This window comes from Corvus brachyrhynchos, unplaced genomic scaffold, assembly GCF_000691975.1.
Source record: "Corvus brachyrhynchos isolate BGI_N302 unplaced genomic scaffold, ASM69197v1 scaffold1358, whole genome shotgun sequence".
NCBI lineage: Eukaryota > Metazoa > Chordata > Aves > Passeriformes > Corvidae > Corvus > Corvus brachyrhynchos.
In genome coordinates this window covers 60396-77582 of record NW_008239642.1, presented here as the reverse complement: position 1 = coordinate 77582, position 17187 = coordinate 60396, and the positions used below count along the sequence as shown (strand labels likewise).

Below are 17187 nucleotides of genomic sequence, written 5' to 3'. Positions count from 1 at the left end.
TCCCTACATTACTAGTTTTTCTTTACACTAGAGAATTTCCAAATAATGAAGTGTCTCAATTAGAGCTAAAATTTTAACCTAAGTAAAGTATTTCCCGGGGCATTATGCCAAACCTGAGTGCCAGCAGCACCTGTGGCTCTCACCCAGGGTACTCCCATCAACCACCCTGCAGCTCTTCATAGTGTGGGAAAGCTCTGGAGAGCCACAAGGGAGATGAAAACAGAGAGCCTTTGGGCAGGATTTTGGAAGCTAGAAAAGCAGTGCAAAAGTTGCTAATGCTCCAAGCACAAGATCCCTCGGAACGGTGCCCATGTGCCTGGCCCTACCCAACAAGGCCCAAGTGCCAACATCTGCTCTCCCCACAGCTGCACAGCCCAGAGGAGTGGAAGAATTTGACCCCAGGTAGAGCTCCTGACCCTTGACAAAAATATAAAAGCAAGATGTGAAAACTAACAGGAATGCATTTTCCATGCTGACAGTGCCAATTTGTGTGTGGTAAATCTAAAGGCACACAACATGCTTCTGCAAAGGAATTGGGGAGTGGGGTTAAAAGGCCATAAATACGAGTCTTTTCCCCTACACTCTGAAAAGCTGAGCTGATTTTGAAAGCATTCCACGTATAATTTCTCTACTATTTCTAAAATAATTTTCATTCTTTCCCAAGATGCTGCATGATCATACACTGGCCAAGTTTTGAAACTTAATCTGAAAAATGCTTGAGTCTGCACTAGATATATTTTTCAAAGAAAAAAATCTTAAACCTGCCAAGATTTGTAACACTGCAGGATGAAAAACTCCTGGGTATTTAAAAAAATAAATGATTGTATACTTGATAGCCCTAAAGAATCAGCTTCTACTGCAAAGCAAACTGAAGCCAGAGGAAAGACTTCTGCTGGCTTTCATGGGCTTTATGCCAGATTTTGTATGTCTGCAGCACTTGATGCCAAGTTATGGATGGAACAGAAATCATTAACCAGCGTTACATCATTTTGTTGGCTGTATTTTGTGTTTAATTTTAACATGGTCTCTGGCATTATATTTCCCATTTAAGAGCAGTGTGTTCTTACCTTTCTTCCACAGATTATTTCAAAGAGCAGTCAACTAATTGTTGTATTACTGGCACTGACTTTACCAATTCAGACTTCTTTAGGAACGGCTGGTTTTAATTTCAAGTAGAATACAAATTAGGATAGATATTGGACTACAGAAAGCTCCAAGGCTTTCACAATGGTCATGAAAGGTGCCAGGTTGATAAAACTGGGAAGTGATCTTTTGTACTCTGCATAAAAGATGCAGCTGAGAAAGCAAATTTCAACACCTTCCCATGCCATAAAGCACCTGCCACTCAAACCAGCCACTCCACAGGTGGGGGAAGGGGAGCAGCTTAAGTCTCTTCTGCACTATCAAAACTGCATCCCCTGTCACAATGACTATTCCTTGTTTGCAAAACAAAACAAAAAATATTAGACTTCCATCCTCCTAGCATTACTTTAAATCGGTGCCCACTTAGAAACATTTTGAGAAACAATGACAAAGCAGCTGGGATTCACATCTCCCAGAAATACTCACGTAATGAGAAGATCTTCATTTGGGCATACACAGTCCATTTTGAATGCCATGACTCTTTTTACTATAGCGTTGATAAATTAACTCAGAGGCATTACAAATTTGATTTGGGGAGAAATTAATTTACACCTTCTGAGGCAATTTATGTTGCTCAGTTTTTATCTAGGTGAAAACTACACAAATACTCATTTGAAGGAGGGAGCCTGATCTCTCTTATGTGACCAATGGCTGTGAGGGCATGTCAGACTACAGCAGGTACCCTCAGCAGATGGCAAGTCACTGACAGCTTTAGATGTTCTAAATTAAATGAATCAAGATACCACTTGTTCCAAGTGAGTGGGTGTTTAATCACATTTGCCCTTTCTGCCATTGAGAGAGGATGTTGATTTTGGTAATAAAAAACATGAGAATTGTGCAGAAGATGGAAATGTGTTTTAAATTCAGAACAAAAGGTCAATTTTCCACTCATAATCAACTCCTCCATTCTCCTATCAAACCACATTTGAAATAAAAGAATTTTTGAAGGTAGAAAAAGCTGAATGTAAATAAGTTGTTATAAGGCTGTGTGCAACTGATCCTTGCTGTTACTCCAAAATACACCACAGATAATCATCTCTGATCTTAAACCTTTAGGCTTGCCAATCCTTTTGCCAAAATTCACATGAAAACGTGAATCATTTATTTCCATGTTAAATTCTCACATGAAAGATCATGGCACTGATTTCTACACATCTATTTCCTTAATCTCATGTTAATTACAGATATTTGAACATTATTCCTTCATATTTTAGCTTGCATAAAGGCCTTCATGGGCAGAATATTAACTCCAAGTCTGAATAAGCAGTTATAAATCCAAAATGAAAAATTAATTATTTCCTTTTTCATATGTGTTCACATACATGGAAAACTGAGCCATCTTCCTAGAAGTCTTTGGCCTGATTTAGGGCCTTGAACACTCATCAAAGGGATCAGCTGCATGATCAGTAGCATTAGGAGCACAGCAGACCAGTCACTGTTACGCAGAGTTCTCTTAACTGGGTTTTCCTCAAGGAAAGCAATTCTGTTTAATGATATAAATTGACAATAGCTGCTACTTGAGGACAACAGGAATATCAAATATTCTGCTTAATGGCAACATTTGGTCAGTATTGAGAAGCAAAGTGGTTTTACCGGGTGTGGTTTAGGCATGAAACACTCATCTCTTGTCTTTTATCAAATAAGCTATCCAAAAGAATAAAAAATACTAGAAAAAAAAATTAGATGCAGTGAATATTTTATAACTTTGATTGATATTTCATTTTGCCTTTTTAGACTTATCTACCATGAATTTTTCCTACCACATGTGAACATTCTTCATTCAAAGCTCTACAGAATAAATTACTTTTCCTTTAAGGGAGATAATGGCATCCACCGTGGTGTCCCAATTAAGAGAATTCTCACATACTAATTTTATGCTATCTAATTAAGGCTCATTTATGGCTCTAGGAGGCTGGCCTGGACTTGTGGTGAATAGCAAAGACTTTGAACCTCCAAGGCTGGAGATGTTCACCCTGCTAGGTCGTAAGAAGCCTTAAGATCTCCCCAGCGCACCGCTGCCAGAGCAGCTGTGCTGTGGGTAGGGCAGATGCAGGACAGATGTGCAGCCCCCTCCTGAGAGTGTCCTACAGCACCTGCCACACACTCAGCCTCCCTGGCTCTCAGGCTGAGCCCAGCTCAGCAATGCTGGCACTGGCAGCCAGGCCTTTCTGACAGGCCCAGCCCTGGGCACCTGGAGTAAAGCCTTTGAGACGGGGTCTAGAGGGAGGTGAAATAACCTCTTACAAAGACTGAGTACCTGGGGATACAAAGGCTCACCCTTTGTCAGGGATACTTTCTAGGAACTAACCATTTTGTGATAAAAGACCATAAACAAATGCAGCATTCTCAGGAAAAAGAGAAAACCCAAGTACCCTGTTTGCTGTCACTTTAGTGTAATGGCCTTAACACTCTGCACATTGCTGAGGTACTGCCCCAAAGAGTCCATCTGCTTTGTGTTAAGAATAGTAACAGGTATTTATTATATGTCTGTGTTGGAGACAAGGACAGACGCTGAGCTAAACCTTCCAAGGACTTCACTGGTTTGGAAATGTGTCCCAGGGTGCCAGATAACTGCAGCCAGCACTGCCCTTGGCAGAACAGAAGGTAATGTTTTCAAAAGGATGAACTGTTCCTGAACAAACTCTCCGATGTATTAAGGCACAAGCACTGATTCAAAGTCAGCCACAAATTCAGCCTCAAACTCTTTTCACCAAGTGGACAAATTTATGGGAGCCAGTACAGAGTATCACTGACCACAGTCTGGGGTTCTCCTCATGGAAGCAGCAGCAGGGAGTGTTATTGCTAGAGGACATGTGCACACAAATGCTGAGGGTATAGAAGTGTACAGACACACAGGCTTCTGCCACATTTGGTGCTAGGGAGCCACAGAACAGAGCACCCACCCCCACAGGGCTGTTAACCTTCCCAGCATCAGCAAACACATTTACTCGTCTGTGCCATGCTAAGGAGAGTCCCCAGAGGTGAGATCACCTATTTCCCCAGCCCTCTGCAGGTCCACAGCTCTCCATGTGCCTCTGCAGCTGCCACCAGAGTCATCATTACTGAATGTCTGACCAGCCTCCTGCTCCCACAAAACTCATTACCTCCTCTGGACAATCATTTCAGCAAAGAGCAGAAAATACTATAGGACTAGAAAAAGAAAAATGAGAGCTGGTAGACTTACAAAGATTAGATGGGTTTGTTAGACTGGGAACAAAATCAGGTTTCTTGTTAGGAAAGGAAGAAAGAAGAGGCACATTTCCAACCTTTATTTTAGCCCCTTCTGGAAAGGCTGTAATGGGTTTGGAGGAAAATGCTCTCCTCAACAAGTTTTCTACTGCTTCAGTTGAAATTCCACTGGGTAGTCTGGAAGCATGCTACAGAGACCTGATACATTAATGTTTATTTTATGTTATAAATAAATAATATTATGAAATAAGAGCAAAATGCAAACTTAAATATCTGTGTTTACAGTGCACATATAAGAATTCGTGGGCAGAAATGGAGAAGCTGTCAAAGCACACCAACACAGATGCAATTGTCTTGCTGTGACACTTTCTGCATTTTTCAAGCATGATGGCAGGGAAGGAAAGGCAGCCCAGGGAGAGAAAACACACCAGCTATTACAGCTACATTTCCAATAAGAATTAAATACAATAAAAACTTAAGTATCCTGGAACAGTGAATCTTCTCTTTCTCCACTTGGTATAACATTGAAATGAGCCCAAACTGCATCATGTAATTATAAACCTTGGATCTGCTGCAAGAGATCCAGAGGGTAGCTTGCCTTCCAACACCCTTGTTACCCAGGAATATGTTTTTGTTAGTGCTGACTCTAAGTCTCTACTTAGAAAAAAAATGTAATTCCACTACTAAGAGATGGCCCATGACTGTGTTGTTGTTGCTGTGCTGTGTTATACTGTGAATCCAAAGGAAGGTTCACACCTCGTAATATTTCCCTTCCTTCTTCCTTGAATACATGGAAAGCCTACTGAAAATACCTAAATCAGCTGCCTAAAGAGAGACAAAATGAGCCCTCACAAAAAACCAGCAATAAAACTCACCACAACTCTGTTGGTATCTTATGTCTTTGAGAGCAGCACAGCACCGAAATATCCAGAGGCAAAGAAGCAATACAACTCCAGTCTATAAATAACCAATATAGATTTTCCTCCGAATCTCCATGCCTGTGCTGAAACTTTTGTGTTCTAGATATTTTCTTTTAAGATTTTAAACCTGCTGGCACAGACCTTTCCTTGGTGCCCCATGGACTGCTAAAGGCATGACCTCCAATGATTCTTTGTAAGAAGATACAGCTGAAGGTGAGGATGTAATTTGGTGAGGGCAGTCAGTAACTGCAGTTTTTGCTTGCCTTTGCTGCAGAAGAATTTACATGTTACAAAATAACTGACTGGATTCTCAAAAACATCTTATTGACTTTCAAGTCAAGGGTGCTTGTGGTCTTAAACTACTAAAGTGCTTTCAGAAATCCAACACTAGTCTGTAAATCAGATTTGTTCTGTTCAGTTTGCCCAAGAGGCAGCACTTTCAAATTTTCTTCCAAGTCCCAGAATCAGCAGTCACCTCAAGTAGCTCCTTTCTTAGAGACAGAAATGAAAACTGTCTGAATCAACAAACCTGTAATACTCAGAACGTCTGAGACTTCTGTTTCAGGTATGACATATGACTACTTTAAATGTTCTTGCTAAAAATAAAAATTCGAAAAAAATCTTTATGAAATAGAGAAACAAATTGCTAAGTTTCAGTTCAAAGCTTTCCCTTGCCAAGAGAAAAACCATAATTAAATAGGAGAGAGAGTAATATTCCCATCCTTGCTATGAACCTTAATGATTCTGTGATTCTGTAATGACCACTGTGCCAAGGACAGCATGATGTAACAATCTATGCAAAGGCTGTCCCCCCTGTCCGCTTGGTCTCCAGACATTTGAAGCAAAACTGCTCTTACTCATCTCAGAGGTCAGGAATCTACAGGAGCTGTGCCAGGAGCACATCAAATTTCAGTCTGTGTGTTAAAAAATGCCAGTATTTTCCATGAACGTCCAAGGAGGACAAAGTACAGTCAGAACTCATTCAAAGCTTTGAACTTCTGTAGCATCAAAAGTAACAGAGAAATAATACAAAGAACTGCAATTCTTACTAGCTTTTGTCAGTCACAAATACTGGACATGAAATGTAATTGGCAGGATGAGAGAATTTCAGATAAATTCAGCGATTGCCAAGAAAGACAACTAAATAAATGCCAAATAAGTGCCTACTGCAGTACTCTTACCCTCTGTTCCCAGGGTGTTTCCTGAGACTGCCATCCCTCTTGCACAAAGCTCTTCTTACCAAAGCATGTCTGGTTTAGTCATGTGTAGCTATTGGAAAACATAAGTGCAAAATCCCTTAAAAGAATCAGGCATCAAAATGCCTTTTTAAAGTTGGGCCAAAACATATAAAATGAAGTCTTCTATCAGAATTCCTACTGCTTCTAGAAAAGATAGGAATTACATTCACTACGTGAATTACAGGATTATAAATGGAAACTGATAACTGCAATTATATATGAGACAAAACAAGCTTGAAAACTCATAGGGATATTATATGAGGCTTTCTTTGCATTTCCTTCCCTCCTTTTCCTTGTAATGAAGAAGCTGTTCCTGGCAGATGGAATTAACCACGAGCTGCTTTGAATGCTTCTAGTCTGTCACTTGGCTTTACACTCAAGAGCTGACGCTGAGAGTAAGTCCCTTCTAATAAACCCACAACATATTTTCTGAGTACTCTGCTCTCTAATCACAACCATGGGCACTTCCCAAATGAAGTCTGACAGGCCTTAGCATGGCACTGGCACTTTAAATACCAGCTGAACAAAGTCTCTCTATTGCATGTGAACTTTAGGGAGGGAAGAACTTCGGTTTTCTTCAGTTACAATTTGTGAACATCTAGAATGATTGGCATGCTTCTCAACTCTAGTCTGCCCTCACAAGGCCCCATCTGCAGAGCTGGGTCCGGGTCTGGGGCCTGCAGCACAACACAGACATGGACCCGTTGGATCAGGTCCAAAGGAGGCCACCAAGATCATCAAAGGGCTGGAGCACCTTTGCTATGGAGCCAGGCTGGGAGAGCTGGGGTGGTCCAGCCTGGAGAAAAGAAGACTCCAGTACTTTCCAGTACTTACAAAGGGGGCTTAGAAAAAGAGGGAGAGAGAGTTTTTTAATGGCAGACAGTGATAGGACCAAGGGGAATGTTTTTAAACTAAAAGGGTGGAGATTTATATTAGCTGTATGGAAGAAATTCTTTACTCTGAGGGTGGGGAGACCCTGGCACAGATTGCCAGAGAAGTTGTGGCTGCCACATCCCCAGAAGTGTTCAAGGCCAGGTTGGATGGGACCCTGCCTATGGGAGGGGGATTGGAACTAGAGGAACACTTCTGCTTTATTCCATATTGTCTTCTCAGGAAGGTTAATTAAAGTGAACACTGTTAACTGCATCACACAGGAAATACCTGGAAGAAGTAGAAATAGATCTGGAAGTCCTGAGTCTTGAAACCTGCTGCTCCTCCTTTTTGGTTATTTGCATTCAATTCCCATTGCATCATTTAACTTGGTATAAAATAACTAAGCCACGCTGTGTTGAGTTATTCAGGTGTTGAGAAGGGCATGAGATGTTCTTGTGGTGGACCTAAATCCCTGCATGACAACTTAGACACAGCCTGAACCTGCAGTGTCAGAGTCTCTGTTGCTGTACCAAACACACTTCCAGAGGAATGGATGAGCCAGGCAGGATCCTGGAGCCAGGCAGCCCTAAGGCTGACACTGCAATTTTCAGCAGCTGTCACTGGCACAGAACATTTTCCCTTTGTTATGAAACTTGCTTTAAAACATGGGTCACAATTTATATCTGAAATAAGTCAACAGTGTAACTGTGCACTGTTCCACTGGAGGGACAGACTGCTGTGTGTGCCTGCCTGTGGATGTCATCAAAATGCTGTGGCTCACGTGATGGCATTTCCTCCTACCCTGATAGCTCCATGCTCTGATGGAAAACTGACATAAAACTTATGTTCATCATAAATCCTCAAACACTAGTTTATTATTATTATGCTAGGGAAATGTTCCCACTTACCGAGGGCCATCCAAGGATGGATACTGTGTGAGTCTTCCTGACAGTAACCAATAAAAACGTTCACAGCTATGGCTGCAGAGATAAATCTGCACAATAGGCATGGCAGCTGCTAAATGAGAAGCGTCCTGTGTTGGCCACAAACTACTTGAAGAAAAGAAGGTGAGCAGGGATAAGCCCATTAAAGACACAGCAGTGATACAACCAGAACCGCACACAGAGAAGTTCTAACCCAAAACTTGGCTTGCCACGTGTCTGCTGGGCTCCCTTCCCACATATATCTGACAAGCTCCCTGTCCTAGCATGTACAAGGAAATCGCTTATCAATTATATTTAATCTTAAAACAGTATTAGGAAATATCATGTACTGAGCCTGCAGCAAAGAGGTGAGATCACCTGAAAATTCCTCAGTATAAAATGACATTCTGGAGGTAACATAGTGCAGTGTCACCTATTTCAAGCTTCATGGTACAGAATATAAAAAATTGGAGACTATGGTCATTGACTAAGATTGGAAGGGGCTTAAGCCCTTTACAGATCTGTGAACTGTTGTCCTAAGTTTTTAGACGTTTGCATTCAAAATATGTTTTATCCTTTAAAATGAAAAAAACAACCAACCAACCAACCAAACAAACAAAAATTAAATAACAAGTATTTCCCCAGGCAGCAAAACTAAGGTAGGGTGGAGTCTCTGGTGACTAATAGGGTGCAAATACTGTTTGAAGGTTTTCTTGTGGCTTGTGGTGTTGATAATGTGTTGTTAGAGCACTTGTGAAGCTGAAAAAAACCCATCATCCGAAGCTGGCAGCAGTGGTGGATGCACAATCCCTAGAAAAATAGTTCATAACTTTGGATAGCAACTGCAGCTCCAAAATCCAAAATAAAATGAAACTCCCCATCTTATATTTCTTTAGAAATGGTCCATTTCTTTTGTTTGCTTTTACCAAAGCAAACATCTTGAGAGCTGTCCGTGGGCAGCTGCCACACTCCGCTCACCTTCAAAGACTTCCAGTTTCTTATGACACAAGCAAGCAATGCTGGGTGCAAACAGAAGTTTCCCAGAGATAATCTTGCTAAACAAGAGAACTCCTAACTTCACTCTTCTTTCCTTGCATCCTGCCAGTCACAGCATAGAGGGCAATGCCCTCGGTGCTGCAGCTACCACGCTGTGGGCACTCCCATTAAATCCAGCCGGGTGTTCAGCAAAGCAGAATGTTGTTCTGAACTGAGGGCACTGCATCCTCATTACTCAGGAAGAAGTCAGCCTGAGCTCAGAAGACATTAACTGCATTACTTGAGTTTGTTCCACAGATTTGAGATTTCAGAAAGGCATCTGTGAGGTATCTCATTTCATCACATCTATTTTTCAGTCTGAATATTTGAACACATTAATAAAATATGTGGAACAGACACTGTCAAATTTATCAGCACTCAGGAAAATAAATAAAATTCACTAATGTGTTTCATTTTGACTATTTCACACACCTTTCACCTCGTATATTCATCGACCTTTCAACAGCTGCAGGGATCTACAGGCTCTGGAAGCAGTCCCACTGGTACCAAAGATGCAGTTTATACTGCAAGTGTTTTAACACTTTGACCTCTACTTGAAGAAATTTATGTGCATCCACACCTACCTAAATATTGGAGGTGTCATGGTGAACATGAGGCTGGAAGAGAATTATTTGTTTTCTCTTATAACTATTTTCTTTTCTCTGAAGTTAACATTAACGTTAACATTAACAATCCAGACACCTTCCTGTTAATCATTAAATTTTCGTGAAATTTTACTGCCACTGAACAAGCCTGGAGATTTTCAGACTTGCTAGCAGACTGCACCTGAGCAGGGGAGGCCTGCCCACACAGCATCAGCCTGGACTGCTGTCTGTAAGACTGGGGTTTCTTTTGCTCATTTGGTGACCAGGAATATAAATGCATGGTCTATCACCCCAGCTAATGAAATTTCACAACATCAAAGGTCTCTTGCAATTCATGAAAAAAAGACCTGCAAGTTTGCCTAAGCTATTGTCCTCAAAATTCTGGGCTGTTCTTTGCAGCAATTTTTTTTCCAAAACAAGTGTTAAAAGAGCAAAGTGGTGGGTTTTTACAGCCCTTTCCTTGCAGCAAACAGAGACAGGAACTCAGAGTCCATATTATCTCTGGCAAAGGGCACAGAAATAGCCAAGGTCCTTCACAATGAGTAGAACCAGAGCTCAGAGAGCTCTGTCAGCAGCACTTCACCAGGGACACTCCAGCAACACAGCAGAGACTGGCACAAGCTGCCCCCACAGGAGTCTGCTCAGGGTTTTCCACAGCTTCAATGACATTTTTGCCAACATAAATCCAAACATGTTGTATTAATTGCCATTCCATTAGGACTTTTAATAGCTTCTGAGTGGATAATAAAGAGAAGAGAAAAGTATTCATATAATGGGAAATTAACTCCAGAAAATCTTGTAATATGGTCATTGCTAACCATGTGACCACCTTTCTGTGATAGATTTTTCAACCAAATGCAAAGCAAACATGAATGCTGTGCTTGTTTGGAGCCTTTCTAGAGTACCACAGGTACCCTAAGATAACAGAATAAAATTAATTTACTAGAATTTTCAGCCACTTAAGGCTCTCCTGAAATGAAAAGGAAAAGGAACAGGAAAGAATTACAGATGCAGGTGCTTTTCAGACTGCAATGCCCAATTCTATCCTTTTAGTTTTGGTGCCTTTCAAGTCAAGCCTTTACCTTTTTCTGAAGGTGTGATAGGCAGCCACTTTGATCCCTACCTGCTTGCGACATTCCTTTGTGCATTTGCAGTATTGTTCTCTATTACAAATACAGGCGAAATTGTAGCTTAAAAATAAATGAACATTGTGCAGCATGGGGAGCTGATGTCAAAGTAGACTGAATAGGTTTTTATTTAATACTGAAGTCTGTGCTTCCTAAAGCTCCTAGCTCAAAGCATGGTAATTCAATGGCAAATTAACACAAAGTAGCCTCATGTAGTAACTTTGAAAATTAGCATTAATACACCTTCTACCACACAGAAAAAAGAAATATCTTGCTGTAATATATGAGATTTTTCCAGCTCTGATACCCTGGTGATAAATAAAAAAATCCTCACATACACACCCACCAAGCAGTATCACAGCTCAGGCATGGCACACATGAGCCTGAACGAAATAAATACCTCTGGCAGGAGGTAGGCTTCAGAAGAAAAAGGAACAGGACTGACCCAGAGCGGAGTAACTCAGAGCACTGTTCAACAAGAAGGAAAGGTATTGGTAATTCAGCCATGTAAACCCACAAAGAGGAGTGTGGCACAGGTACAGCAATCTGATCAGGGTATCCAGGCTCAGGAAACCCTTCAATGGATGCCCTGGTTGAGAGAACACAGAGGAGTCTGGAGCTCAAGAGAGTCAAAAAACTAACTTAGCAGGAGAAAAAGCCACCAAGGGAAAACCATATCTTCCACCTCTAGAGATGATCGACAGTGGTTCTGCAGTATGATATTAATATAATTTAATATAATTTACCCTCCTGCAAAGACACTGCAATCTGGTCTCCTTTCACACCCTTTATGTATGTCTGCTCACAGAATCCAAGAACTCTTACCAAGCCCTTGGTTTCTGATCTCAAAGAAAATTCCTGATTTGGAATATAGTCTTTTCCACAGCTCCAGTTTGAAACTATCTTTTCCATCCAGCCCCATTTGGGAGCCAGCCCAGTGGATCCAGCAAGCACTTCTGCCAGACGGGCGTCTCCTGCCCATCGCACAGTGGATCCCAGCCTTCCATGCCTGCTGCTCCTCCAGCACTTCCAAAAGACTTGCAATCACAGCATAAGGTTATGTTTGACCCCAAAAGTTCAAAAATAGCCAGGTTGTGCTTCTAATTCTAAATGTGATTTTGCAGCCTCCAGTGTTTGCAGCACCTCACTGCTCTCACACCACCCACAAGCTTCGGCGCTTGTCTGCTCCTTCCACACACGTCATTAATCCACAGAATGTGCAGGGTTAAGCCAGGACTGATCTCTGAAGAGCATTAGTAGTAATTGCCAGTTGATAATATCCCTTTTAACAGGATCTGTGGAACCTTCTCTTTAACTGGTTTCCTACAATCCTTGCATTGATTGGTTTGGATTTTCAAAAAGGAGAAACTACACGTGCAGGTATCACACTATCAGCAAATAGCTGCTTATCTCTCCTGTTTCTATTAACTGACTGGCAGTCTTGTTAACTGACTGTAAAATTACAGGAGATAGAATTAAAAACATTATCTTACTCCTTATTTGTTTGTAAATTCTGCAAAACCATTTTGTTGCTCATAATTTTGAAGATGGCTGCTCTTGACAGTGCTGCCACTAACTTGGCCAACTCTATTTCTAATTTAAAGTTATTCTGGAATCTCTAATCCCTTATTTGAAATTTCCATTACTGGGGCCTCTAATCACAATTGCTTTGGCAAGAAACATGTTTACACAGCTCTAGCCTCTTAGTGCCAGCCTAGTCAGACACTCCATCAGAAATACTTGCCTTCAGGACAGGAGCTGCCTTTGCACACACACAGATGTGCACTCACCCACAGTCTAACCATTATTAGTTATAGTGTCCCTTGAACCAGTGGCTTTTTCCTGACAATATTAAAAAATTTGCATTTTTTTGACAGTTATGAGACATTAAATGTAAAGTCATAATATTTTGTTGTTCTTTTTTCTTTTTCACCTGGCACATTCTTTTTGACGAGTAAAAGAAAAAACAAATAGATCTCTAATACACCATATAAACAGCTTGAACTCCATCCTTCAAAGCAGAAATACCAGTATGTAACTCATTTATTGAATACTTGAGTGCTTGGTGCGGTTTTGGACACCACAATATAAAAAAGGCATTAAGTTATTAGAGAATATCCAAAGGAGGCCACAAGGATGGGGAAGGGTCTGGAGGGAAAGTCTTATAAGGAGCAGCTGAGGGCACTTGGTGTGTTCAGCCTGGAGAAGAGGAGACTGAGGTCAGACCCCACTGAGCTCTTCAATATTCACCCAAGGGGCAGTGCAGGGGCAAGGACCAATCTCTGCTCCGGGCCAGGGACAGCACCCAGGGAGCAGCTGCAGCTGAGCCAGGGCAGGCTTGGGCTGGAGATCAGGGAGAGGGTCTGCTTCCCCCAGAGGGGCCTGGGCACTGCCCAGGCTCCCCAGGGAATGGGCACGGCCCGAGGCTGCCAGAGCTGCAGGAGCATTTGGACAGCGCTGCCAGGGATGCCCAGGCTGGGATTTTGGGGTGTCTGGGCAGGGCCAGGGGCTGGAATTTGATGATCTTGGTGGGTCACTTCCAACCCGGCATATTCTGTGATTCTGTGTGTTATGGTGTGATTTAGCCACTTCTAAAAGTATCTCCTGTAGATATCTCACTTTTTTTCCTTTCTTCACACCCCCGGGCCTTCCACTCGGGCTGTTCATCCATTCATTACCACCTTCTCTCCAGGATCACAGACTCAGCTTAATATAAAAGGCATTACATCTTTTCTGAACTGCTCCATGCACTTATTTTTAAAACTGTTGATTAATTCCAACTCTTATGCTGGAAATAATAGAAAACATCCTTCTTGAACAAGATGACAAATATATAAGTTATAACAAACTAATTATCTGTAATGTCATGCTTGCTCTTTCCATGAAACCACTCTACAGAATCTCAGATTTTCTTGGATTAACAGGTCACATCACACTGCTCCAGGTAAGGGCAATTTTACAGGATTGTGTCAGTCTTTGTTTAAAGGAGCTTTTGCTCACAGCTGCTTCACCTTACTCTTAAAACCCAAAATACACAGCCTTGATTTTTCTTTGGCCTGTTTCCTTCTTTGCCATAATTTTCAAATCATTTCACTGCAGAACTTCTGGTCAGAACTACTTTTAGCATCCATAGGAGTTCTGCAGGGGCAAGAGTAGTGTCAAATCTTTTAATCCTAACACTGGTACTCTCACCATCAGACATCCAAGATATAAAATATTCATGCACATAGATAATACTGTTAAAATGTTTATTGCAAACATCACATCTATCTTATGCCTGCCCTCTTCTCCAGCAACACAGCATTGACAGTTGGCTTAATAATTCATGCTCAAGCTCTGTTCCACTCATTGGTTCTTTCTGCCAGAACACTCAGGTACCTGTAGAGTACACACTGAATATTCTCCTTCAGCCTGTGTCACATTTAATAAAGGCCTTAAAGCTAAATCTTGGGAATAACCTATCCTTTAATAAATACATGGCTTGCATGACAAACACTGCCGTGATTTTTAAAAATGCTCTCTAGAAAGAGCTAAATATTTACTGTTAATGCTCCATCAGATCTGTGTAAGGTAATGGTGTCATTTTCATCCTGAAGATGAGAATCAATACTTTCAGTATGTTGTTTTATTCAGCTGGCAAAGTTACCAGAAAATGTTGTAACATAATCAGGGTGGAAAAGAGTGAGCTTAAGATTGTAGTCCATGCACAGAGACATTATAAGGGAGTGTTTCTGCCCCTGCATGAAGGGCTTTCATTGGATTACTGAAGGTTTGGGCTGGGGGAGTGTCAAAACCAAAAAGACAGACACAGCTTAGTTCAACATGAGAACACATTTTTCCAGGGAACAGTCAAGATCTGGATGATGCAGAGCAGAGTATATACACTGGAACAGACTCCATCACGTGAGGTTTTTTAGTTAAGTATATTTTCAAATGATTGATCTACTACATTATGTACTTCAAACCTCCATAATACAGCACACTGGCTGTATATTACTGTAACCATGCTGAAGGTTAAAAAAAGGGAAGGAAAGATGCTAGAAAATTTGTTTTCCTTTTTAAACAAAACATTTCTTCACACTGAAAGGGAGATACATCATGTGGCAAGCACACATAAGCAATTAATTTGCTAAGAAGATTTATACTTCCCATCTAAATATATTTCTAGATGGGGAGTAGAGAGAAAGGTCAATATCCATTAGGCAAAATGAAGGGGGGAGAATTCATCTGATTAGAACATTAGCATATCTATATGATAGGAATCTTGAACCTTATTGCATTCCCAACCCCAAGTTCTTAGGGGTACAAGTCATCCCTGTCAGACATAAAACTGCAGCAATCAAAATTGCAGAGAGTCACTGGCAGGAAGGAAATTACACCAGCTTTGAGAAAAAGGATAGCTTTAGCATAAGTCTTTTCTAAAACTTTGTAATACACTATTGTAATGCATCATAAATTCCAGGGGCTATTAAATATATTGCCTGGGAAGAAGATTGTAAAAACACACAACTAAAGTACAGTTGGTTTACGAAAGCTTCATAAGTTACTGCTCTTCATCTCAGTCTCTGCAACTGGTGCAGGCTTTTAGCCTGCCCTGGTGAACTGTAAACTCAATAAGGATTCTTGCAGTAAATAAATTTCAATTCACCACTGCCATGACACAGAGTTTGTCCAAAGGCAGTGGCAGCAGCTCAGCTGAAAATGGCACCGTAGGAAAACACCACAACCTAATCACATGGAACTGCCAGCTCACTTCCTGAGGGGGGGTTTTGCTATGAGGCAAAGGCAAAAATATTTCAAATCCTCCTGGTATTAGACAGAATTTTATAAAAAATATCTTCCCTTACCCAAATCCATCTTCTACTTTATATCTAGTTGGTATCAACAGACTTAGGTGAAAACACAGGATGTAATGGGTATATACAAATTCTGATCATAAAACCTTGGTATTATATTATCTCAATATTCCTTTGTTTCAGGATGGTAAATTTACTGTTGCTAAAGGAAGCTGGATGTACATCATAGTATTTTCACAAAGTGTTCAGAAACATATTCAGTCTCAACCTTTATTATCTTACATCTCTGCAGTGAGCAAACTCACCCACAGACTTGTGAATTCTGCTTCTCCATAAGAGACTGGGCATCCTAACAATCCTCACATGCAGAAAAAAATGGTATTAATTTCTTTATCCGCATTTCTCCAGATTTCAGAATCAACCAACAAAACAAACAAAAACTTCCATCTAACTAAATCGCTCCATAAATCCAACCACACAATTGCCTTAATTTAGAAATAAAAAAATAACTGCATTGCAGTTTATGATCACAGATACAGAGATTAAAATGAACTCAATAAATAAACAAGCTGTGGTTTGCTACATACTGCAAACCAGATTCATCGTCTGCTTAAGGTATTACCAGGGATATTGTCTATCAAAAACTGGATAAACTATCAGCAAAGGGGAAGTTATCCATCTTGCAGCTTACAGAAGAAACCAGTAACAGAAAAGCACTGCCTTGGCTGACACTGGTTAAGGACACTGCCAAGATAATAAAGAGCATTAGAGAAACTGGGCTGATGATACTGGAAATAAAGCAGAGGGGTGGGAGGGCAATGGGCACGGACATTGAGTCACAAATTCAGTGTGAAATTAAATCCAGGGAACTGAAATTTAAATGCAGAATTACTTTCATTTAGTGATCTACTTGCTTTGTTCCCGGTTCCCACTCAGAGCTCATCCTGCAAAGAGCCCCCAGACTGCACAGCCTTGCAGGAGGCTGTGAACAGAGGCTGGGCAGGAGCCCTCCATGGGCACTCCAAAAATCAAGGCTTGTTTTAAGGACATGGGACAAAAGAGGTTGCTCAGCAGAAACCCAACTCGAGATTTCCTGGATTCTCCAGGAACAGGAAGGTGAAAGCAATGCAATGGCAGCTGTTCATCCAGCCTAAACAGTTCAACAGTAGGGCTCTGCCACCCACAGGGATTCAACTCCTATTCCATCACTGAGTGTGAGACACTTTCTTTGCTGTTTGTTATTTTAATGTGTATACAGAGCTTGAGCAAATAGAAAAATCCCCTCTGCAAAAAGTGGGATGTACTTCAGAGTGTGCCTGGAGGGACTGGAACCTTTCC

At 41.1% G+C, this 17187-nt stretch overlaps 1 long non-coding RNA gene across 3 annotated transcripts in view; it reads left to right on the top strand.

Moving 5' to 3' along the window:
* Window positions 1-17187, top strand: part of LOC108448631 — a 143641-nt gene that overhangs the window by 69601 nt on the left and 56853 nt on the right. The gene's annotated exons all lie outside the window — the stretch shown is intronic.